At 39.0% G+C, this 24,261-nt stretch overlaps 1 long non-coding RNA gene across 1 annotated transcript in view; it reads left to right on the plus strand.

Moving 5' to 3' along the window:
• The first annotated feature begins 2,716 nt into the window (after positions 1-2,716).
• LOC106019527 (uncharacterized) overlaps positions 2,717-24,261 on the plus strand; it is an 81,642-nt gene continuing 60,097 nt past the window's right edge. Inside the window, exons 1-2 of the long non-coding RNA XR_003500761.3 lie at positions 2,717-2,829; positions 9,970-10,044. This is a non-coding gene — a long non-coding RNA (uncharacterized lncRNA). The remainder of the gene's footprint in view (positions 2,830-9,969; positions 10,045-24,261) is intronic.

A 24,261-nucleotide genomic window follows, 5' to 3' on the forward strand; every position in this document is an offset into this window, starting at 1 on the left:
CTGAGGCCTGCAGTAAGAGCAGAAGTGTCCTACACCATACCTGAGCTGCATGAGCATACCTGTTGCTCTTGTACACGTGCCAAAGCCTAAGAGAGATTGAATATGACTGAAGATGCTGGATTCCCTGCCAACTGCTGCACATTTATGTTTTGTAAAGCATTGCCTGTGTCATGGTCAGGCCCAGAAAATAGACTGAATTCTTATAAACTGTCTAGTATGTCATGGCTTTATTGCAATAAGTACCAGACACTGTGAATGAAGCACTTGAAGCTGCAAGTGCATCAGCATCTGAACTCAGTCACTGCTGCAGACAGGAGATGGAGCTAAATAGACTCTTGACCTGTATGAGTGCCACATCCTTATATGCCTTTTAGTTTGTGACTGCATAACTTACTTAAACAACTGGCTGTTCATCAAATAGCTTGTCTTCTTAGGTGGAACTATGCTAAATTTCAGTAAACCTGGAAAAATCTGTAATGTGTGTGGAGCACATGTAGTGTGTTTGGTTAGTGGTGGTATCACCTGGTGGTTACACTAACGGTTATAGGAGATCAAAAGAAAAAGTGGAAAGCTCATTAATTTTGGTTTGTCATTATGTAAGAACAGAGAAATACATCCCTGTATGTGACTATAAAAAAAGTGAACTGCTGTTCAAATTTAGTCACTGCTGTAGTGCTTTTCTGTGTTCACTTGTGCATATATATATATTGTGTGGGGGTAGTGGGTGCAGGATCTTATCTCCATCCTTTCCTAATAGCTATGACTGTTTTACTAGAGAAAGAGAAGCTTTGCTTTCTTATTTTCTAAAAATTTTTTTCAAAATATGTTTTCAAAATACTGTGAAATTATTGGTGGTGTGCTCTTAGACGATGGAAAATTAACATTAAAAAATACATGTGAATGTGCATCAGTGTTAGCATATTATCTAAACTAGATGCAATCTAGCACCTAATTGTTTTGCAAATGTTATGCAGGTTAGGTAGGACTTTGTACTGGGTCTGGCTGGGATGTTAAATTTCCCTGCAGCAGCCAGTACAGTGTTGTGCTCTGCACTTGTAGCTAGAACAGCAGTGGTATCACACCAGTGTTGTGTCTGCTGCTGACCAGTGCTGGCACCACATCAGGACTCTCTCTAACCCTTCTAGGAGGTGGGCAAAAAAGTGAGAAAGGAACATCACTAGGGCAGCTGACCTAAACCAACCAAAGGGATATTCCATACCATGTGATGTCACACTCAGCAATAAGAGGTGGAAAAAGGAAGAAGAGGGGAGGGGTGGGCTCTAGAGGGGAGGAGTGGGCTCTCGTTGCAAAAATGTCTGTCCTCCCAAACACTGGCTATGTTTGTTGAGGCCCTGCTTCAAGGACGTGGTCAAGCATCACTCATTTGTGGGAAGTAGAGAGTAATTTTTTTTTCCTCTGTACTTCCACATAGCCTTTACTTTTTGTTTGTTTGTTTGTTTTGTTTTGTTTTTCCTCTTCCACTTCCTTTTTCCCCTTTCATTTTTCTCCCTCTAGTTAATTCGTTTAATTAATAATAATCTTTCCTTAATAATTATTTTTTTACTTTTATAAAATTATCCTTATCTCAACCCATGAGTTGTTCTTTCCTTTACTTCTTCCCCTCCTCTTCCAAGGAGGGGGAGTGAGGGGGCGGTTGTGATGTTCAGCTGCCTAGCACGATAAAACCACCATAGATTTGAAAGCTAAACCCCAGCACTAGACTTCCTTCTTTCTGAAAGGAGTCTGCTATCCCTAGGTGAAAGGCCAGTGAGATGAGGCAACTTCTGAGTCCACAGAGATAAGAGTGAAAGGTTAAATGGCTAAAGAAAGAGATTTAGAACATGAGAAAGTGCATCCTGAGGCTGCTTAGTGCCAGCTTCTAGCCCTGGTTCCCAGGGCTAAGTATTTTGTATGAATACATCACTGGATAATATGCATAATCACTACTCCTTTGCAGCTGTCAGCTCTTCTTCAGTTTCAAACACAAATTCTCTTAGATGACCTCTTCATGTCTTCTAAGTTTCACTCCTTCAGGGCATACTTCCATGGAGTTATTAATTTTTTTTAATTATCTTTCCATGAGCATGTAACATTTGAACCTTTAAGTTAGGCCTGGAATTAAGCTCTGTTAGGGAGAATTGTTTTTCCCTTGTTCTTTAATTCTGTTGTTGTAGCAAAGCAGAGAATAGTGCAGGCAGTACCATAAAATTCAAATGGTTAATGTAAAAATGTTTTCCTGACTGCAGCAGGGTAATATCAAAATGTTCTGAATTGTTTATCTCTTTCCTAATGAGAAGGAGTATTATAGATATTAAGAGACTCCCTAGAGCTAATGTGTCTGAGGTCCATATATTGAAAGTTTCTAATGTTTAATAAATTATCAGCTAGCAAGCAACGGAGGATGATTTTGAAGTTTTTCCTTTTTTTTTTTTTTTTTTGATTTTCTTTGGATAAATAATACAAACACATCACAATGTTGCAATCCATGTCAATTCCTATATGAAATTGATAGAGAGAATTGATAGAGAGGCCAGTGCACGTTTGGGAAATGTACACAGGCAACTAGGTTCATTGTCCTCTTGTGTCTGCAGAAAGCAATCAAGAAAACATCTGCGCTTAGATAGAGCTGATTTTCATGGATTGGGTTCAGATGTTGGCAGAAGACACATGCTCCAAGAGCAGCCAAAAGATGGTTAATTGGCTGTCAGTTCTGGAAGCCTGAACATTAGCTGGGAGACACAATGCTTATTTACAGAGTCACAATACTTATTTACAAGGCAAGCAGAAAGTAGGGGAAGTCTGTGAGGAATGGGAATGAAAAGTGACAGGGTAAGTGGCACTGAAATGCTAACTTTTTTTGCCAAAGGGGGTAAACAGAATAATGCAATCAGCTACAGCACTTATTACTTCTGTTAAAATTAAACAAAACAGAGAGAAAAAATACTGTAGCCATTTGGTGAGGGAGCTTTTTTCTGAAGTTTGTGGCGGTCATTATACTTCAGGAACAGTGATTGTGCCAGATTTTCTGAAACTGAGCTGCTAAATGACTAAGTTATTAACTAGTCTTATTAAGGCAGGTGTGTGGCTGCCTTGAAGAGACTTCATTCTGCATTAAAAAATAAATAAAAACACAAACAGCAGCAGAGTTTACGGCTTCTTTACAGTCCTGCCACACTCCTTTGTGAGAGATAAAATAATGTCCTCTTCTTCATTTTTCTCTTATCCTTGACACAACACTGCGTGTAGAGCCAAATGCTTGATGGGGTGAGTTACATGTGCAAGATCTTCTCAGTAAGCTAGTGCTCATTGTGCAATCAATTCGTCCTCTTTTTATGTAGAGTTTTTAAGCTTCTGTAAAACTTCCGAATTAAAAAAAAAAAGGCAAGGAAAGTGAGGGGTTTTTGTTCTTCTTCTTCATTTCCCCCCCCCCCCCCCCCCCCCCCCCCCCCTCAAGATTCAGGTTAATAAATATGCTCAAACTGTCTGCAGATATTAAAGTGATGTATGAGAATGGAAGTAAGGTATTCGGTAGCTGAAGACACTGAGTGGTTTTCAACCTTTTGGTAGAAGAGAAGTAGATTCATTTTCTTCTGGAAAGAGCAAGGCTGCTGCCAGGCCTCATTCAGATGGACTGATCTGAAAATTAGATAGTGGAAAAGAGTCCCATGACGTGCCCTTTGAATTAAAGAAAATCTTGTAACATCCACTGCTTTGGTGTCTGCTGACTCTTGTTACCTCATGCTTGCACAGACATCCATTCTGGCCCAATTTACATATTATTTTGTAGCTTGGTGTCTTAAGGGAAAGCGGTTTATGGGCTTTTCTGCTGTCTGTTGACCCCATCTCATTGCAAATTTGGAGTCTATTGGCCATTTTGAACTGAATTTAGCAAAGAATGTTAAATTTTGTTGAAATGTGGCTGGGTGGAGGAGGAAAACCCTATACATGCCTGCTGAGTGTATTCAACTCCTAACAGTGCAATACTTACTAGTTATAATAAAATAGATCCAGATGCTCCCCTTTAAAAGGTACTCCTATACTTTAAGGAAACTTTTTTTTTTTTTTTTTTTTTCTCACCATGCTTACTTAAAAAAAAAAAAAAGGCAGCAAACCCAGTCATCCCCCCACCATTAGATTGAAAGCATAGCAACAAGTGTCTTTAACATACATTAAGATGACTTATTGTGGACATGCATGCAAGTGTTTCATTATGCCGTTTTTTGGTTGACATATTTAATATGTGGATTCCTAATCAGCTACAATTTTTAGGCTTTTGTTTAAACAGTGGCAACAGTGTTGGAAATGATCCATGAGCTCTCCCCCCCCCCCCCCAAACTGAAGTTCTTCCTTCAGTTTGACAGAACACTATCTGAACTAAACTGATATGTTAATTGAGTCTGGCAGCCTCCATTTAATTGTGACTTACTGCAAATGATCGAGTTTGTCAGCTGCTCAGTTTCAGTTCTGTTTTTTTTTTTTTTTTTAGTGAGAGTAAAAGAAAATACATGAAAATACAAGAAAATACTTTTTTTTTTTTTCTAAAAAGCTCTGCAATTTTAAATATTTTAAGGTTTATAATTGCCTTGATTTTTTTTCTATCAATTTTTCAGATTTTTGACTCCAATAATTTTAGAATTTCCTTATACAATTCAGTCTCACCACTTATTAGCAGTTATCACTACCATTGCAGGTTTAAGTGTATGTAGGGAACAATTAAGCACAGCTAAACTTATCAGGTGCAGTTTTATTACAACAATTGTGCCAGTAAGTATCAGTTTTCACTACTTACATGAAATTCTGACTATTGTGTAGGAACTATTCTTGTAAATACATAATAATCTGTGCTTTTAAAATGCTTTCCTAGCAGAGGAATGGTCAAACCTTACTACAGTAAAATTTGCAAAAGATAGAGAGAAGGGCCTTAATTTGAAAAGGAACAGCGTAGAACCAGGTATGTGAAACCATTTCACAGAAATCTGCACTGGTGCAATTCTAAACTTTTGAAAAGAAGGACCTGGTTAGGGTTTCTGCTACAGTGGTCAGTGCCTGTGTTACTCCCAGAGTTCTCTCCAGGGACCAGAATGTTTAGAATTTCTAAGTGGTGTGTGTCCATACATTATCATATTATAAAAATGGAGATCCAGGATTCATGAAAAACATAACACCTCAATCAAAGGACACCTTTAAAATGTTCCAATAATTGATATTGATGGGCAATACTGGTTCAGTACTATAATGAAAAGCATACTACAGAAACACAAATAAGAGGAAAATATAGTGAATTTTCTTCATCCAATCTCACAAATATATTTTTAGTAGGGCTGGTCCTTAGTTCCTTATCTGAGAGTAAAGATCATCATTATATTCTGACATCATATCAAGAGGCTAAAGATTACTTTTTTTTCCAGGGCAGGAAGATATTGTTAGAGTAACTATGTCTTTATATAGAAAAGAGTTGCATATACCTTAAATACTGCCAATTATTAATGCTGTAGTTATTTCTATTGTGCTAATGTATAATGCTCCCTGCATTTGCTTTTGCAGGATGAAACTGCATCCATCAGTGGAGTGTTATCTTGCCAGCTTCTCCACGATTTTTATTTAGCTAATTCAACCACTGTGTTACCTAAAAGGATCTAATTAATAATGATGTTCCTAATCTTGGCTCTTATTGAGACCACAGTTAATTAAGTTTACAAATCAACATGTCAAGTTTTGATCCAGACAAATTACCTCAGAGGAGAATTTGTATCAATAAAAATCTCTGGACCAATATGTTGTTGGCTTGTGCAGTTTGTTATAAAGATCTAGTTGGGCAGTCCTCAGTCATGGATTGGTCATTAACTCAGCCATGCAATGTAAGCCAACTTGCTGAAACTACCTCAGCATATTGGAAGTTAGAGAATGTCAGGAGCTCTTCTAAGCTATTTTGCATTGAAAGGCTTACCTTCTAAACCATTTAGTATCTCAGCTCCTCCTAAATCAATGGTTCTTCAAAGTCTAGTATGGCACTACTGAAATTAGTGGGAAGAGGACAGGGACAGAATCACAGAACGGCTGAGGTTGGAAGGGACCTCTGAAGATGATCCAGTCCAACCCACCTGCTGAGCAGGGTCACCTAGAGCATACTGCACAGGATAGCATCCAAGCAGGTTTTGAATGTCTCCAGAGGATGCTCCGCAACTTCTCTGGGCAACCTGTTCCGGTGGTCTGTCACCCTTACAGTAAAGAAGTGCCCTCTCATATTCAGCCAGAACTTTGTGTACTTCTGTTTGTGCCCATTGCCTCTCATCCTGTTGCTGGGCTAAACTGAAAAGAGACTGTTTAAATCCTCTTGACACCCTCCTCTCAGATAGTCATACGCATTAATGAGGTCTCCCCTCAGTCTTCTCTTTTCCAGGCTAAACAGGCCCAGTTCTCTCAGCCTTTCCTTGTATAACAGGTGCTCCAGTCTCTAATCATCTTCATAGACTGCCTCTGAATTTGCTCCAGTAGTTCTACGTCCCTCTTGTACCCCAGAACTGGACACAATACACCAGGTGTGGCCTCACCAGGGCTGAATAGAGAGGGAAGATCACCTTCCTTGACCTGCTAGCAACACTCTTCCAAATGCACCCCAGGATACCATTGGCATCTTGGCAGGCTGACATTTTCCTCAATCTTCCTTTTTCTGCTGACATATTTGAAGAAGCCCTTCTTGTTGTTCCTAACATTCCTTGCCAGATCTGATTCCAAATGTACTAACCATGTTTCACAGAATCACAGAATTTCTAGGTTGGAAGAGACCTCAAGATCATCGAGTCCAACCTCTGACCTAACACTAACAGTCCCCACTAAACCATGTCCCTAAGCTCTACATCTAAAAGTCTTTTGAAGACTTCCAAGGATGGTGACTCCACCACTTCCCTGGGCAGCCTGTTCCAATGTCTAACAACCCTTTTGGTAAAGAAGTTCTTCCTAAGGTCCAACCTAAAACTCCCCTGGCGCAACTTTAGCCCATTCCCCCTCGTCCTGTCACCAGGCACGTGGGAGAACAGATCAACCCCCACCTCGCTACAGCCTCCTTTGAGGTATCTGTAGAGAGCAATAAGGTCACTCCTGAGCCTCCTTTTCTCCAGGCTGAACAAGCCCAGCTCCCTCAGCCGCTCCTCATAGGACTTGTTCTCCAGGCCCCTCACCAGCTTCGTCGCCCTTCTCTGGACCTGCTCGAGCACCTCGATGTCCTTCTTGTAGCGAGGGGCCCAAAACTGAACACAGTACTCGAGGTGCGGCCTCACCAGAGCCGAGTACAGGGGGATGATCACCTCCCTAGCCCTGCTGGTCACACTGCTTCTTATACAAGCCAGGATGCCGTTGGCCTTCTTGGCCACCTGAGCACACTGCTGGCTCATATTCAACCAATCTATCAATCAATACTCTCAGGTCCTTCTCTGCCAGGCAGCTTTCCAACCACTCATCTCCCAGCCTGTAGCTCTGCTTGGGGTTATTGCGCCCCAGGTGCAGGACACAGCACTTGGCCTTGTTGAACTTCATGCAGTTGACCTCAACCCATCGGTCCAGACTATCCAGATCCTCCTGCAAAAACTATTGGAAATAGTTTTTACAGGGGGTTGAGGAGCAGCTATTTAGAGAGCCCTGCTGTTGGGTAGCCATTAAAATGAACATGAAGTAGGTGTAAGTAACAATAGGTTCATTTTAGGGGATCACGGTCTTCCTCTGTGAGCCTTTAGGCCTCATCAGTTTCTGAAGGGAGACCACCACAGTGGGTGCTGTGGTCTGGCTGCTTGTGGCCCGCAGAGCACCCAGGAAGGAGTTCCCCAGCTAGGCCGAGGCAGCTGATGTGCCAGAGGGTGCCATCTGCAGCACCAGTGGGCCTCAGGTGCCCTGCCCTGGCCTGGGGCAGGCTGAGGCAGGGAGTTGGCTGTCCTGACTGAGAAGCTGGCGATCAGGCTGGTTGGCTGTTGAGGGTGGAGAGAAACTGAAAGGAAACGGTGGAGATGAGTGCCCAAATCCCATTGCTGGGCAGTGAAGGGGCAGCTGGTGGTCATGCTTGGTATTGAGATGCCCAAGATAGTGGAGGCTGAAGGTTGGTGACAGCCCTTGTGAGGAATGTTGTCTTCTTCTCCAGATCTGTGGCTGCAGAAGAGGCTTAGTGCCCTGTTAGCAGCTGAGGGGTGGAAGCTGTCTGAGAAGGCAGCAGAAGGACTTGCACCAGAACAACACATCTGCAGTGGACAGACATAGAGAGGGATGGCAGTGGGAGAGACCCCTCTGCGGAGCACAGAGGCCTTGGCTTGCTCCCAGAGTGCTTTTTGAGGGCCCAGGGCTAGGGTGCTGTGGAGAACCTGCTGGGGTTTTCCCAAATCAGGGGCTCAAACCTCTTCTGTTTATCCCCATCAGAGTCAGCAGTAGTGCTGGGGAGGCTTGGAGCAAGGTGCCTAGCTGGGGTCTCCTTGGCCTGCTGATGAGGGGAAAGGCCTGGGGAGGACCTGGTGGGTCCTGCAGGTTCTTCACCTAGTTGTGAAGCCTGTGTTGCTGATTGGGGTTTGGCAGGAGAAACCTCAGGAATAGTAAAACAGGGCAGAAAGAGTATGTGTACAAAAATCTTTGATATATGTATCTTGAGTATATGTACAAAAATGCATGAAGCCTAGGAAGCAAGCAGAAGGATCTAACTTCATGACTGGAATAATGGAGACCTGGTGGGCCAGCTCACATGACTAGACTGCTGCAATGGGTGGGTATTAGATTTTAAGGAAAGGCAGGCAGGGAAGGTGGGAAGGAGGAGGAGAAGATGCAAAGGGTACACAGAGCTGAGATGTGTGCCAGGCTGTTGGGAAGCCTGTGGGGCAGGCAGCGCAAGAGTAGAGGCCTTGTGGGTTTGGGCTGTGTTAGTCCAGTCCCTAGACTATACAGTACTTGTGTTTCTGAATTTGCAAGTGAAAGGTATCCTTCAGCTTTTGTGGGAAATAATTGGCAATACAGTGTTAGAAACACATTAGGTACACTAAGCATTTGTTGTGGAAAAACAAACCCTTACACAAACATTTTGCTTGACTGGATCTCTTATTTTTTTTCACTGTGTGATTGTGAATATATTTAGAAGTGTTTTCTCCCCGGTATCTGCAGTCTGTACTTATGGTAAAACAGCAATTCACTGAAAGATGTAGTACTGCAGACTTTTTGAATATTTACTATGGTACTATTATTATTTTTTTTTTTTGGCATAATTTGAAGCATTCATTAATATTTCTTCTCCACATGGCTATCTGCTCAGCTCCACCCTGTAGTCTGTGTAGTCTGACTTCAGCAGATGACTCTAATCTCTGCTTTTAGTTTGCTAAGAATCCTGAACTAACTTTAAGCTATGTTAGTGTTTCTGTGTCTGTAGTAAAAATGTATGTGTGACAGATAGATACAAATCTCTGTTCCTTTTCAATGCAGTTGTAAATAGTTTTTGGTCAAATAATATCCATCCTGCAAAAGGCAGGATGCTTGGTTGATGCTGAACCAGAACTACATCTTTCAGGCATCTTTGCAAGTTTTATAATGCTGAATGGCTGAAGTGAGGCCAGTGTAGTTTGCCGAATTACATTGCAATTTTCCCAAAGCAATTGATGAGGCAATTCCTTTGTAAGGGAGACCAAGCAGTTGAAAAACAAAATGTAATGGCCACTGAAATATCATACTGTTTTGCTGATCTTTGGCAGTATTCATGAAAGAGTGAGGAGAAGAATAAACAAACTGAAGCATTTTGTTCTTTGGAGAATCTTAAGAGAAAGATCATGTCCTTTGCCATACTGATTTTCATTTTAATGATAAGTCTTCTAAATATTTTGATTCTTAGCATTTTTATGTAATTTGGCTTCCTTTAATTAAATTTATAAAGAAATTGATGGGAAGCAACTTACAGCATATTACTATGGTAAAACACTGTTATTTTTTTTTTTTTTCTCCATTGTTTTCTAGTTGTCCAAGAAACTAGAATACTGCTGATTCACCAAGTTCTTCTCTTCGAACTCTGCTTCAGGAATACTTCCATGTGTAAGTCTTATCTGAGCTTTGAGATTTTTTAAAAATATTTTTGTCCTTAAACTGAAATCGTTTTAGGAAAAAAACAAAAACAAACACACATATGCACACAAAAAAAACCCACAAAGAATCTAGTTATATTGTTTTCTTTCGCTAGTTCTGAAAACACTATCAGGTGGAAATAAATTTGCTTTGATAACATTAGCTATTGCGTTACTTAAGTCCACAGAGACATCCCTACTACTATGTTTTTCAGAGTAATGTGCTATTACTGGAACTAAATTATTCATATAAACAGGATGACTGATCAAACACAAACTACTATAACGTGAGGGCTAGAACAATGTCAAACTTATTTTACAGGTATATGGAAACTAATAAAATCAGTAAATTACATATGCAGGCACATACTTCCATGAATATAGTTGTTTTTATTGTTATATTTTATAGCCTCTTTTTTTCCACCTCTGACTCTACAGAGAAATAATCTGCAATGTGCATTTATTCATCCTGGCTTGTAAGCATTTTAAAAACATTTATTAACGATAATATTAGGTTCAGACCCTTGTTTAGATATACACCCCTATATCATGCAAGAAAAGGCATAAACCTCTTGCAATATCTTGATACAACAAATATGGATTATACTGTTTCAGTGATCTCTGTCCCAACTACAAGCAGTATGTTCTTAGAGGTACATAATTCACAAGATATTTAAAGTCAACTAATAATTATTATAAATCATTTATCTGGTGAATTTCACAATCAGTTGTGGTATGTTATATGTGAATTTCAAAATTACATGCATTATTGCTCCTAACTGATTACATCTGAATCCCTATCGCACATGCAGCAGGAAAGTAAATTCAGTGCTGCAATAAGTGGATCAAAAGGAGTGCAAGTGCAGCTTGCCTGACAAATCACACAGGCAACACTACTTCAGGAATTTAATCATTTGCACTGTTCATAATCAACAGCAGCAAAAATGTGCAAAGAACAGCAAATACAAAAGTGAATGATACGAGTCTTCTATTTAGGATAGATTCAATGTAAATTGCTTCCTGACACTTGCACTGGTGGAGACACTGTCTGTTTTGGCTGCGTTTTCTTTTGGATCCTGCCTTACATGCTAGAATAATACTGTTCTCTATATACAGGTATATGGAGAACACATGCACTTACAGGAGATATTTTCTAATGCATCAAAGAAACATGTCAGTTTGTTAATTAGAGTAGGGCCTGCCTTGCTACCTCCAGGATGGGGGAATTGGTAATGGCATGCATGGTTCATGCTCAGAGGAGCAAGCTGCTTTTCAAGCTATGCAGGGCAGTTCTATTAATGACTGTAAAGACTGAGAGGGCATGAAGGGTTTGTACTATGAAAGGATGAGATCATAGAATTGTAGAATATCCCGAGTTGGAAGGGACCCATAAGGATCATCAAGTCCAACTCCTGGCACCGCACAGGTCTGCCCAATTTTTAGGCCATGTGACTAAGTGCAGGGTCCAATCGCTTTTCAAATTCAGACATGCTTGGTGCAGTGACTACGTCCCTGGGGAGCCTGTTCCAGCATGCAACCACCCTCTTGGTGAAGAACCTCTTCCTGATGTCCAGCCTAAACTTCCCCTGCCTCAGATTGACTCTATTCCCATGGGTCCTGTCACTGGTGATTACAGAGAATAGGTCACCTGCCTCTCCACTCCCCCTCGCGAGGAAGTTGTAGACCGCGATGAGGTCCCCCCTCAGCCTCCTCTTCTCCAGGCTGAACAGGCCCAGTGCCCTCAGCCGCTCCTCATACGTCTTCCTCTCTAGGTCCTTCACCATCTTTGTTGCCCTCCTCTGGACGCTCTCCAACAGTTTAATGTCCTTCTTGTACTGTGGTGCCCAGAACTGCACACAGTACTCGAGGTGAGGCCGGATCAGTGCAGAGTAGAGCGGGACAATCACCTCCCTTGACCGACTAGCGATGCCATGTTTGATGCACCCCAGAATAAGGTTGGCCTTCCTGGCTGCCAGGGCACACTGCTGGCTCATATTCAACTTGCTGTCAACCACAACCCCCAGATCCCTTTCTGCAGGGCTGCTCTCCAGCATTTCATTGCCCAGTCTGTACGTATAGCCAGGGTTGCTCCATCCCAGGTGGAGGACCCAGCACTTGCCTTTGTTAAACTTCATGTGGCCAGTGATCGCCCAGCTCTCCAATCTGTCCAGATCGCTCTGCAAGGCCTTTCCACCCGCATCAGAGTCCACAACTCCTCCAAGTTTGATGTCGTCAGCAAATTTGCTCAGATATTGAGTCAGATGCGGTGTCAGATGCTGACACTGACTCTGCTGAGAACTGAAAAATATTTGAGGCTGAGCTGTCCTTACTGGATCATGCTGCTTATTTGTAAATAATGATACATAGACCTAGGTATGCAAGCACTCCATTGGTGTTTGTGAGTTTGTGCATAGCTGAACTGAGAGTATTTCTGAAGTGATAATGGTAGATAAATCAGTTGCTTATGGTCCTCCAGTCAGTTGGTGGTAGCAAGTACTCTTGCTTCCAAAGCTTTTGTCCAGTCTCTAAACAGTTTATAAAAATGCTGTCTCTCTCTACCCTTCCCTAGAAAGTAGTAGGTTTGTTTTCTGTTTCACATGATGCTGCATTCAGCAGTGTTTGGTCTAGTCTCTTATCAGAGAGTTATACCACTGGGCTTTCACTGGTGTGAATGCCATGCTTCCCATTGCTGTGCCATTTGCCAAAATCCTGCTTGAGCTGGAGGTCCTGGAAGCATAACCCTGGCAAAACAGGGAGTGCTATCTTCTGAAAATTTAAACTTGGGAGACCTGTAATGAACTGCCCTGGAAAGACACCAAAAGGAAGGTTAATGATGCCAGTTGTGTATCTTGGTTCTCATGATTTAATGGTTGAGTGTATGGGAAATCTCCAGGTTGTAAAACCTTAAACCTGGAGTAAAAGCCTTTGGTGAGTTGGGGGTGGGGGGTGGGGGGGAGGAGAACGGGTAAGGGAGGGGGGCTTCATTATAATAATTATGGAATCAAACAAATATTCCTTTCTCTCCACAAATAGAAACAGTAAATCTGAGAGAGATTAGGGCAAAGCAGCTTTGGGCTGTGGTCAGCAACCACTAAGAAGCAGTCTAGAGGTGACTAAGAAACAGAGTGAGTGTTTAAATTTTATTGCAGTCATGATTTACATTTTTTCCCAATCTATTTCTTTGCCCATACTCTCTATTCATTCTTCTTGCATTGTTGATGCCTTCTATTCTATCTTCATTCTTGGCAATCCAAATTCTAGATATAGAAGAGGTGTTTCTGGATTGTCTCAGTTGGACACAGATCTGTTTTGAATATGGATTGATTTGATGCCTAACAGTTGTACAGGAGCTTAGAAACTTGTATTCATGATCACTGAAGCTTGTTGTACAATATTAATTTAAAAGATGGTCGCCTTCTGCATTTCCATATCTATTCCTTGATTCTACCCCGTTAGTATACTACTGTGGCTATAGGATGTGACTTAAGTTTTTCTGTTGATTGCTTTTTCTTTTAATTTCCAAAAATGTTAAGAAAAGACTGTATTGCCAGTTTTTAAACTTGTCTATACTCAGCTGCAATGACAGCTTAGGCTTTACCAGGACTTTCTTTAAAATTCACTATTGTAATGACTGTTTTGAAGGCTGCCTAATGTCTATTTTCTGAGACATAGCTCAGACTCTTTGATAAAATTTTGGCAACAAATTAAAATAAAATAACTATCTCCCATTGTTTAACTACATCATTGGTCACCTGTGGTGTTAAGAATTTACATTAATATTTAGATTTTATATTATAAACTCTGCACTGCGTTCCTTGTTGTCTCCTCGATTTATTTGTTTCTGGATCTTTTCATGAATGCAAAAATGCCTGTTAAAATATTTTTATTGTATCATTTGGCAATAAGCATAAAAATAAATAGATTTGTAAAATGAATGAATTAATTCATAAAATGATTATTGAACTAAATGAAGGGTAGTGGATTAGTGAAGATCTACAAAACTGAATGATGTTCTCTATTGTGCATTTTTCTGAAAAAAAAAAAAAAAGGAATACTTGAAAATTAAAGTTCCAGCCTATTCAGTATTCATTGATTAGTCTAGTGAAGCCTCATGAATATGATTAGTTTGTGGCAATCTGCACTATTGGATGCTGAAGAAAGAATTCACATCCAAAAATTTAAGGTACAATAGCTGGTCCTATGCTACTCATGAATGCTAGCTTGCGCAACATGTAGTAAGATCTAAATTATCTGTAAAAAGAAAGAATAATTGTTTATATTGTCCCAGCTGTTGGTAAAAGCATTCTAAACTGGCTGTATTTGTGCTGCAGTGAGCTTCACGCTATCAAGTTTAAAAACACTGTTTTCCCCTGCTTCTACTCGAAATAGCAATCGGGTATTCTAAACACCTTTTCGAAAGAAGTAATGACATGGAAATGATTCTATTTGCAACTCAGGTACCTCCTCTGAGCAATCTCTCTTTGCAAGTCTGAAAAACAATGTGCTTTGTATTATTTTTTGTTTTGGTTTTGGTTTTGGTTTGTTTTTTGGTGATTATTGAATAAGGTTCCTGTGGCCATGTTCAATATTTGACGATTTGGGCCCTAGATAAAGTATGCTGCATCACATAGTTTCACTGCTCACATTTGCTATGTATTTAAATAGAGCTGAACAGGATGTTTTAGAAGAACAAGCTTCATCTATAAATGTCAATTTGTCAAAACTGGAATCGTGTGGGAAAGGGCTGACTTATTCCTTTTTTTTTTTTTTTTTTTTTTTCCTGTGGAAGAAGATTTAAGAAACAGATTTCAACTGCATCTCATTTCAACATTTTCAACATGTAAGTGGCAGTTTTCTTGGCTTGGAAAAAATATCTAAAATGTAATTGAATGTAATAAGAATAAAAGAAATCCAGAGAACTTTAAGAGAATGAAATAATTCTAGGAAAATAAATTAGACTTAAATACTCTCAACTTTACTTTGACTCTGTGGCTCTTTATCCACGCTGTTTTCAGTACTCCTGTGCTCAATAGCAGCTTGCTCATATTTCTTAACTTTGCTTGACCTAGTGCTACTGCCATTCAAACTGATAGTAAAGTAATGCCTAGTTCCATTCAAACTGATAGTAAAACTGCATTTGGCTTAGGTCAGTTCTGGACACTTTGAAAAGCCCATCTTTGCTCCTCAGGCAATATGCACAAGAAACAGGATGGCTACTGACTGAGAAGCTGCACTGCAAGTTGCTATCAGTCCTACTTTATAATGAAAATGAAAATAGAACTGCTCTCTAAAATGGAATTTCACTGGAAAGATTTGATTGCATTACAATATCATTTTCAATATCTATGATCTTTTAGTCATGTTTGAGAAAGTGTGGATTGCTTTATGATAAAAGCAAAATTTTTTTCTGTATCTATATGAGTAGAGTTGATGTAAAACACTTGTGATTCCACTGGACTTTTTAACATGGAACACTATTACTAAGAATAAAACCAACAGAATTCAATAGAAATTACACTGAGATCAGTAATTTATTAGGAGTTAATTTAACTTGCATATTAGTGTTCTTTCTGTACATTGAACAAACAAACAACAACAACAACAAAAAAACAACCCATAAACATATCCTACATAATTATTTGGTGGAGTTGTATTCTCTCTTTTTGTGTTATTAAAAGTGATTAGTTCGACCTGTTTAGAAGTTGCCTTGTTGTTGTTGTTAAATTGTACAGCACTTAAAGGCTTGAGAATAGTCAGTAAAGGTTATTGGTATAATTTGGTTAAAAGAGAGCTTAGGGAATATATTATTGTATTTTTCCAAGCTGAGAATGACTGAAATGACTTTCTTTTTTGGCCAGTTGGGTATTGACAGAATTGATGCTGTCATGTGAAACACTGTTTTTACCAGACTTTGAAGGTTATTATATATGGAACTGCAGAGAAGGTATCTAAGGAAAGTTATTTGTTCTTGTACGCAGTGATCTACCCTTTTTTTTTTTTTTTTTTATTCCACATTAATTGTAAGAAGGAAAAGGTTATTTAAGACAATCAATGGTCCTTCGTCATCCACTGAAATACAAGTTTTCTAATTATAAGGTAAATCTCACAATACTGGGTTATAAAACCTCGGGTTAAATGCAGACTTAATACTCTGTAGAAAAATAACAATGCATCAATCCCCACATAGTGATGAAGCATACACACTGGGAGAAAGATCTTGAGCTAATGGTAATTCCCTGAAAACGTTAGTCTTGAGCTTTTTGGTAGTCAAAAACTAAATGCTGTCTTAAAAATTAATTACGAAAGGATGAACAAAAAAAAACATTCTGTCTCTTTATGAATCACAATGACACATCCATTCAAATGAGGCATGTAGCACATTCTGATTCTCAGCTCACAGGACAGAAGTAGAAAAGTGGAGAGGGATGTTTGGGATGGGAAGGATGGAATCGAGTGTCTTCCATATGAGAGTGAAAATAAAGGTATTTCAAATAGAGTAACTGGATTATCTGTAAATTTTTGTTGCCTCTAAAAGCATGGGTGATAACCAGAACTTGAGAACAAGAAAGCACAAGGTCTAAGGTAAAAAGCAAAGCACAATTTATTGAACTGATTGGTGTAAAGAAGTGTGAAGATAGATGTATACAGGTTCATCTATTGGGTTAGACAAAGTAATGGGGGGTTGAATGCGTCAATTGCAATTAGGAGCTCTAGAAGCAAGGTCTGGGCATAAAGTGCTAATGCAGGAAAAGATTTGCTCCTTGCTTGTTTGAGGACAAACCAAAAATGAAGTATGGGGAAAACCCTTGAGAATAGGTTAGGTATAGCATTCATACGAGGATGTACTGTAACATCATGCATATGTGTGCACACAACAGGATTTTCTATTTTGTGTGTGTATACAGAAAGAGAGTTCTGTATTTAGGTGTAGCTGGGGACATATGTGCATACTTAATATCTTTGCTTTGCTGGTCACACAGTTCTAGTTATTTTCAGAGACTACAGACTGTTTTATACCTGTCAGTTATTGTCACTAAAACTATGATGTCTCTTTCTGCTGTGTAGTCAGTGCAAGATTTTCTTTCATCTTGTTTGGGCTGTCATCCATTAGAACTTGGCTTTGTAACTTATTTGCTTTGGAGGATAGGATCATACGGTTTAACTACTTGCTCAGATGGTATGTACAACTTAGAACTAACATCTGTGCAGCTGTTGGGACATTCACAAGCACTACCAGGCCTTCTCTGTGATTAAAAGCACATGGGGATTGCATTCCCTCTGTTGGTTTCTTGCACTCAAATTTGAGAATAGAGATCTTGGATCCCCTCTTTATTAAAGATCCTTTCTTATTTGGTTTGAGCTTGACTTGAGGCTTTCAGGGATTAGTAGTATTACAAGGGCTGAGCATGCCCATAGGGGAAAGCTTGTCTTCGGCTAATGTCTGTGAATAATCCTCGCATGATGCAAAGCGAGGATGTGAAGGTTGCAGAGAGCTGTAATTCCTCTCTGACGAACAGAGAGGTCACACTGATGCCAGGCTTCTGATGGGGGGTTGATTATAAAGTGCTAACTGGCTTGATCTTTCTATGGCCAGGCCTGAAAAAGACTTTAAAGTTGTCAAAGCTGTTGTCCTAGACTCTTTATGGAGCTATATGCCTAAAGGCATACAAAGCACAGTTTGCAATCACACTTATGCTACAGACATACCCATGATACAAAAAACCTTATGTTTTGGTTTGACTCGAAGGAGTCAGAGTGTGCAGTCTGATCACAAATTAAAAGTGATGTTGGAAAAACAAATCTGGTCTTGAATAGCAATTATAATGTATTTAGCATAAAATAGTTATGGGAAAAATAGGTTTTCTTTTTCATTTGCAACATTGTGGTTACCCCTGAGATTTAATTAATGGCTCTCATTTATTCTTATTTCTCCCTATTCTGTGAGTGCTGAGTATAAAAGAACACATTTAATTTGGCTTCTGGGCAGGAAATTCATTTAATTTTTATATAGAAGCATCTCTTTGGATTTTAAAAGGAAAAGAGAATGAAGGACGCGCAGGGGAAGTGTGTTTAGTATCACTGATATCATAGAGAGTTTGAATGGCTTTAGCAATCAGAGTGAATTTTTATGAAAACTGAATTTATACTCCTGCAAAACAATTCAGAGAATGAGGAATTATCTCCAAGAGCACATTAGATAAATGCAGTCTGGAAGCTATAACTGACTTAATCTGGATGTAACAGTTTACATTTTGGGATCTATAGGAGACGTTAGAAACACACCTATGTTCATTTTCATCCTTTTCAATTAAGATAATGAGCTTTCCTTTGGATAATGTTGTCTTGAGGAATAAATTTCAGATTAAGCAAATCTTACTGTTGGATAAGACAGTGTATTACTACACATTTCACTATGTTGAAATGTGTCAATCTGCAAAGTTCATCTAGAAGCATAGGAGCAGAGATGGAGTGGGTATAGAAGGATGAATTGAGCAAGTCAGCTAGAGGGCTGTTTTCCTTAAATTAATAGAAATTTTGATACCAACTTTCAATTAATTCAAGATCAAGCCTTCAGGCTTTCATCACATCTACCAAGCCTGATTGCAGACCCACTGGCATCAAGAACTGCTGTTCAGGGCTTTTTATTCCTCCTCTTTAACATGAAAAAGGCCTCTCTTTAAAGGCACATAAACTACTTTTGAGGAGTGTGTTGCTCGTAGAAGAGCAACACACTTCTCAAAACTCCTTACGCTGTTTCATGTTTCATAGGACTAGAAAGGTAGCCAATGTGGAAAGTTTTTTTTTTGTTTGTTTGTTTGTTTTGTTTTTTTCCTCCTGTCTTGGGCAACTCAAACCAACAAAAGAGGTATCTAAAAGAACAGGAGAAAATTGGGTGCATCATTTAAGAATAAAAATTGCTCGGGACTTATTGCGCTGGCAATAGTGAACACTTAGAGTTTTACAGCACAAAAAGCAGTGGCTACAGAAATAGTAGCACTTTGGTTTCCTGATGATACTACATTGCATGACATTCTGAATCTTGCTTTGTCCCATATAGCATCACCTGCTCTCTGTAAATCAGCCCATATGAATTGGTCAAGAGCAGGTACCTCTGCTTTTGATGACATGACTAATGTATTTGTTAAGCAAGACTTCAAGTGGGGAAAATGGATTTGTCTTTTGGCTGTGGTAATTGCATCATTCATCAATTTTCTTTGGTAATGGAGGTATTCTCCTTTGGCCTAGTACTGATTTTCATTCATTTAGCTCTCTTAGCTTATTTTTTCCCCATAATTGTTGCAGCTTGAAGACATGTCTAACTGTTTATGTATGCCATGAGCTTTGTTTTTTTATTCCATCCTCTACTTGCCGCCTTCTTTAAAATGTTGTTGGGCGTGTGTGTATATGTTATATATATATTATATTATATATGAGTTTTGAAACCAGATGGTATTAGCAGGAGTGGCTAAAGGCCTTTGAGTAGACCTCTGCCTTGTGATGCCAGGCAGTTTTCACCAATGATTCTTCTCATTAAGTGTCCTCTATGGTCTTTTAGCCCTGGGGATAGACATAATAATAGCTTATTCACTATTCACTGACCACATTTTCTTCTTTCTAGTCTTAAAAATAGCTTGCAATATTTGACTAGTATGTTATGAAAACATGATTTGCCTGTGTCTTGGGTCCTGTATGATCTTATGTGCTACTAGGGGTAATGCTGAGTAAAGCATGAAACAGGAAATGATGTGACCTGCACCCAGTGAGGTGGAAGATGCTGACTGCTAGTTTTGACTCTTAAGTGGTGGTAGCAGCATGGAATTCCAGCTGCAGAGGAAAAAATATAAAAGTCCAGAGTTTTGGACTTCTGATTTTTGTGAACTATGTAGCTTCAGAAATAAAATGTTTGAAGAAGCCCATATTCTGGTTCCCCAATGTGTGTCAATATATCTATTCCAGGGGAGAAAATAAATAAATAAATAAAAATTAAAGTGATAATAAACAGCTGTTTGCATATGTTTTTCTGTTGGATTGATGAGACACCTTGTCTTGGAAAACAGTTTGGATAGGGGACTGCAGATGTGCTTTATCCCCTGCGTTTTATGAACTGCATTCAGAGAGGATTATTCAGAATCAGAGAAGTTATTTTTTTCATTCCTTGGTGTAGTTCTCAATTTTATTCTCAATTAGTTGTTGAGATACCTGACCTAGCACTAGGTTTATTATTCCAACAGAGCAAACATGGGACTGGTGATTTGCATTGGCTTTCATATTCATTTCATTTTTACTAGAAAATACTTAATATTAAATCAAAGGAACATGCTATTTGCTGAATTTCTTTACTGCTCACACACCTTCAAGCTCTTACAATCAACTTGGTATAGGGGCTGCTGCTGGCCATCTTGCTATTTTTAATGCCGTTGTCCTTTGTCAATACACAGATCTCAGTGGAACATCATGTTGTTTTGCTCTGCAAGCTTAATGTATGCACCCCCCTACTCCCAGTGTGCTGTGCATTTTAGGAAGGCTGTGAGCAAATAATAAGATTGCTAAGGTGAATTCCCAAATCACCATGTTTTCTGCCAGAGATGAAAGGCCACGTAAACATGCTTTTCTGGCTCCTTTCTCAGATGTGATTTCCCTGTTTTCTCTTTTTCCTTTGCCCTCTGCTGGCAATATGTACTCATAATATCTCTGTATCTACATAGCTTTCTTCATAGTGTTATCAGAATGCAAATAGTAATTAATCTTTCTATTTTCTTAGTCTAATTTTCTTAGGCTAAGTACTAAATAGTTTTATATTATCACTAGCTTCCAAAAGTGTTAAATAATAACTCTTCTGGCAGAGAAAATATTTTCCTTAGAGGGACTAAGTCAGGTGTCCCTAGTAAGGGCATCCAAACTAACCTTAAAAGTTTAAAAAATACAAAAAGAAAAAAAAAAAAAAAGGATAAAAAAAAAAAAAGAGAGAGAGAGCACACTATATTAATCTGTCTCTTCCAAGACTGCCAAGGTTCCTGTTATACATCTGGAGACCTAGAAGCCTAGGACAGAAACAATTTTATACTGAATGTCTGCACTATCATGCTAGAACTGCTCTGTGGGGTCTGGTTTTATTGGGGAATTTATGGTCATCAGCTCATAATTTCTGATCATCTGTCCCATAAACCCCAGTAGTATCAGATGCATCCTTAAGAATTTTATCAGTTTGGAGAATAGAAGTGCCTAGAAAGTAAAGTATAAATTAAATTTTCTGTTACCAGCAAAGTGGGTTGAATGTAAACAATTTATTTGCTGAATGGGAATGTTTAATTGGAGTCCATGTATGCAAGAAGAAAGAAAATATTTGCCTATCCACTGATTTTTAAGGGGCAATCAAATTCTTCAACATTCAGCTGTAAATGCAAGTTTATACAAAGTCTGCAGCACACATCCAAAGAGATTTCCAAACAGAGGTCAGTCTGGAAATTTAAATCTAACTGAATCTAATTTAAATGGTTCTCTAAACTTTTTTGTTAGGGTCAAGTCATGAAAAGAATATTTTAACCCTTCTTGATCCACATCCAGTCAATCAAATTAATGATGTTCCTACTAATTTGATAAGTAGTCAGAATACAAGTGGTATGTATAGAACTACAGCTTTCCCTCAGAGTAGGTCCTCAAGCACTGAATGAGCTGATAACATTTTACAAAACACAGTTATATAAAGTATTGCTGGAGGCAAGACTGAAGCCAAATCTTTACCATTTTCAAGGCAGAAAAAGAATTCTAATGTGTTTATCTAGCCTCAATTGTCATCAAAACTAGCTTAGGCTTATTAGTTACAGTTAACAGGACTCTTCAGCTAATCTACAACTAGAAGTATTCCTTAATTAGTGGAACAGAGACTCAGAATTATTCCCAATATTTAAAGTTGGTTATACTCATCATCGCTTATTGAACTAATTAGAATCCCCAGACAACCTCTTATTTTTATCTAGAAGAATAATGTTCCACATCCCATCACTGACTTAATATTTCTTTTAAAGTGAAATGCTGTGGAATCTAAATTTAGAAAAGAACTCTGAGCAGGGACAGTTTTTGCATAGCTTACAAATGAATTGCCCATGAATCATTCCATGGCAGATTTAGATGAGTAATGTATTTTTGTAATGAGCACTACATACATCATTGTCAATCTTAAGGTTTAATTGGGAATACACTCAACTATCTCAGTGCCACAAGTAATACCGTTTTGGGGTCCTGTGCAGTTAAAATGAGAATGGTAGATGTTGGTGACATTATGCTGATGATAACGTTATGAGTTGGAAAAGTGGCATGTGTAGGCAATGAATGAAAGTATGTCTTTGCAATGATGCCACCCAGTATTCTAAATTTCTTCAGCTTGAATCATTGAAACTTAAATCTGGAAAAGTTAATGCAGTATCTGGTTGCGTTCGATCAATAAAAGAGAGAAGTAGCTTTTCTTTGGTGTTGCTTGCAACAACTTATATTTTTCTGTTCTTAAGGCTTTTGTTGGTGACTCTGTTAGCTACATTCAGACAATTCACGAGTGGAGTAAGGTTGAATCTTGTCTTCTAGTGTCAAGAGTTGGACCTGGAATATGCTGTTTGAGGACAGATTATACAAAGCCAAGAAAACAGTCTGTTTTAGATGACCCCACTCCTCTCCATCCTGCTCCATAATACATCAAAAACCAAACCCTCATTTCATCTAGTGTCATGAAATCATGCATTCCTCAAATTACACTTTGCAATTCTGCACTCTTTATCCCCCTTTGAATTATGCATGAGTTTTTTGTTTGTTTTCACACAGTATCTCATCAAGATGAATGTTGCGTAGTTCAGTCTGTGACTGTTGAAGATGTTCATCTTAGTTTAAGCTTACTGCTCTGGCCAAGCAGAAAAGGGCAGGTCTTCCAGAGAGCCCTAGAAAATGGCACACAGGAGGTAAATGGTGCTCTGCCACTGTTTGTAGGGTGTGGGGAAAGGATTTGTTTGAAGCAACCCAATGAGAAGTCCTGGAGTAGTTTTGTTAGGAAACAAAATATTATGTCAGAGCAGTCACCGTACAAATTCATATTTGGTTCTTGCGGTTAGACAGGTGATTAGTCTCCAGCTAGAAAAGGGTGGTGGGCCAGGGGAACAGTTAGCTGGATCACTGATATAAAGGCATGGTTACTGCAATCTACAGGGTCAACTGTATATTGGATAAGGCTGTGTCAACCTGACTAAGTTCGAGTATGCAGTACAGCCCCAAGACATCAGGGGATCCAAGGAGAGCATTAACAAAGAAGGCCTAGTACCCTGATCAGGTTGTCTCAACAGATCAGAAAGGGTGACTTTAGCCTATTGCTGTTGCCCTTTAGAAGAGAGGTAGCTCCTACTGTATGCCATCCTATTTCCCATCCCTATACCTTTTGTTCTCTTCTGTCAGTGAAACACTCTTCAGGGAAAGCTGTTTGAGTAATTGTTTATGAAAGAGGAATTATCGCTTGTTGAATATCCAGGCAGTATAATTTAATTTTTTTACATCCCAAGCTAGGTGTGTAGACAATAATGACCCAGCCTTTGGGTGCTGGCCAAGGCAGAAGTGTTGCTTTTGATAATGAAAACTTTAGTTATGTAAGACTGAGAATGATAAAACTAATTAAATCTCATGCTTTAGTGCATTAACTGGATGGCTGTGTTCAGTTTAACTCCTTGCCCATATGACAAGAGTCTTTTTCATCTTCTCTGAAGCACCTGGTTCTGGACATTGCTGGATACCAGACTGGATGGCTCAGTCGTATAATCTAGCAAAATAATTACTTGAATTGTCTTGTCCTATACTCAGCATTTTGAACAAAGTATCTTTAAACTTTGTCCAGGTTTACATGAGTACACTGCAGTACTTGAGAGAAGCAAAACTGAATGTAATTTAAAACCATAGAATTAAAAACAACTGAAAAATTTCACAGTAGTAATTATAAAACTGCAACTTTTACTCTGAATTATTTTAATTGCAAGATTGGTACAGGTTTGTTTGGAATGAGGAGACAGAAGCATTTGGTAGTATTTGAAAATTCAAACAGCTACAGGAGTAGCTAAGTAATATGTCATTTCTGCAATACTAAAACACACTCCACGTGACTGAGAAATCATCTTAGGAGGGAAAAACAATTACATACAATGGAGATTCCCCATTGTAT

The sequence above is a fragment of the Anas platyrhynchos genome, chromosome 15, assembly GCF_047663525.1.
Source record: "Anas platyrhynchos isolate ZD024472 breed Pekin duck chromosome 15, IASCAAS_PekinDuck_T2T, whole genome shotgun sequence".
Classification (NCBI taxonomy): Eukaryota; Metazoa; Chordata; class Aves; order Anseriformes; family Anatidae; genus Anas; species Anas platyrhynchos.